This window comes from Octopus bimaculoides, chromosome 27 (genome assembly GCF_001194135.2).
Source record: "Octopus bimaculoides isolate UCB-OBI-ISO-001 chromosome 27, ASM119413v2, whole genome shotgun sequence".
NCBI classification, from domain to species: Eukaryota; Metazoa; Mollusca; class Cephalopoda; order Octopoda; family Octopodidae; genus Octopus; species Octopus bimaculoides.
In genome coordinates, this window is record NC_069007.1 from 16,309,468 (window position 1) to 16,310,762 (window position 1,295).

Below are 1,295 nucleotides of genomic sequence, written 5' to 3' on the forward strand. Positions count from 1 at the left end.
ATATATATATATAAAGCACCCACTACACTCTCGGAGTGGTTGGCGTTAGGAAGGGCATCCAGCTGTAGAAACTCTGCCAGATCAGATTGGAGCCTGGTGTAGCCATCTGGCTCAGCAGTTCTAAGTCAAATCGTCCAACCCATGCTAGCATGGAAAGCGGACGTTAAACGATGATGATGATATATACACATACATACATATATACACATATATATAGATACTCTTTCTATTAAAGCTGCAAAAACAAACAGGAATGTGAAACTCTGAGTCACAGTTTTTTGTGTCTTTCCTGCAGCTTTAATAAAAAAAGCATATTACTCTACCTTTTGTATTCGAGTACTATTTCCACCTCGTTTCACATTTATGGGCTTACTCACATGTATGTGTGTATATATATATATATATATATATATAATGTTTTCAGTGATGACCACACCCCATCCTAGGAGAGATTACCACCCTTGAACTCATTTCAATAGAATAGCAAATGACTAATAAATGAATGGAAGTCAAAATTGAAAGGGGGGGTACCTCCCTCCCCCTCTTTCTACCTATGTCTATCTATCTATCTATCTTCACTGTCCTGGAACCTCACCTCAAAAAACAAAAAACAATGTTCTCTTCTAAACAAAAACAAAAAAAAACATGTTTTATATAAATAAACAATGTGTTTGTACATTCACAAAAATATTTTATTTGACGAGTTCAAAAAACGAATGAAGGTGCTAATAATAATGACTAAATTTTTTTTTAATTCTTTTTCCAAAATTCTGGCAACCTCCTCCTTTTTTCCTCAATATTCATTATCTGTACATCACACACACATATATTTTTTCAGAATCTCCTTGATTCTTTTAATACATTTGTTCCCTGGTATTAAATTGATATTAATTAATATCCAATCTTTTACCCTACTGTTTTAATTTTTATATATATTTTTTATTCTTCGAAACGCTGGTGTTTTAATGGTGGCAGCTGATGAAGGATATGTTCTCTATGTGGCCTGTGTGTTTTTTGTACCTTGTTTATCATTTTGTCCATGTTCTTTTGCAGCATCATGTACCCAGATATGTATCTGTATGTACATGTAGATGAAGGTATGTACATACATGTACATATATATGCATCATCATCATCATCGTTTAACGTCCGCTTTCCATGCTAGCATGGGTTGGACGATTTGACTGAGGACTGGTGAAACCGGATGGCAACACCAGGCTCCAGTCTGATTTGGCAGAGTTTCTACAGCTGGATGCCCTTCCTAACGCCAACCACTCAGAGAGTGTAGTGGGTGC